Raw genomic sequence first — 608 nt, 5'->3', positions numbered from 1 at the left:
AGTGGAAACTGTTTGTACAAATACGGTTTGGGTTTACACTGAAATGCTGCAACGTAGCAGTATAGTTGCATGGCCATCATCCTACTGGACAGATTTTCTCAAAACTCAAAATTAAAATATAACATGGGCCAGAGCAAGAACACTTTCTTTACCCAAGGACTATATACCTCAGTGTTTTTTTAAAGAATCACGTCACTCAACGCACACATAAACAAACGTATTAGAAGAAATATAACAAAACCGTACATCACGGTGTATGTGTCTCCCTCTCACCTCACTTCAGCGCCGAGGAAGAATATTTCAGAATCGAGACGAACTTCAGCCAAACCGCAGATGGTCACATGCTGCCGTTCTGCGCCTGTTCACAGCTATAGCCAGCTGACGGGTCCCTCTCCTCGGTTGCACTTGGTAATTCTTAAAAGCGCGGGGGTTGGCAGTCCTGGCGAAGGGAAGCCATGGCGGTGCGGAGATTAATGCGTCTTGAGGAAGTGAGGCGACACGCGGCGGCGGCCCCGGCGGCTCCTTCCTCTGTCTCCTCGCTCTCGCATTTTCTCTCCCTTGCCTCGCACTGTCTCTCTCCCTCCCCCATCGAGCTCTGAGAACAAGTA

General features: G+C 49.2%; 1 protein-coding gene across 1 annotated transcript in view; it reads right to left on the bottom strand.

Moving 5' to 3' along the window:
• LOC119591733 (metabotropic glutamate receptor 6-like) overlaps positions 1–479 on the bottom strand; it is a 5,757-nt gene extending 5,278 nt beyond the window's left edge. The window contains exon 1 of the mRNA XM_037940483.1: positions 274–479. The gene's annotated coding sequence lies outside the window, so the exon portion shown is untranslated. The remainder of the gene's footprint in view (positions 1–273) is intronic.
• Between the last annotated feature and the right edge of the window lie 129 nt (positions 480–608).

This window comes from Penaeus monodon, chromosome 29, assembly GCF_015228065.2.
Source record: "Penaeus monodon isolate SGIC_2016 chromosome 29, NSTDA_Pmon_1, whole genome shotgun sequence".
NCBI classification, from domain to species: domain Eukaryota; kingdom Metazoa; phylum Arthropoda; class Malacostraca; order Decapoda; family Penaeidae; genus Penaeus; species Penaeus monodon.
This window is presented reverse-complemented; position numbering and strand designations above follow the sequence as displayed.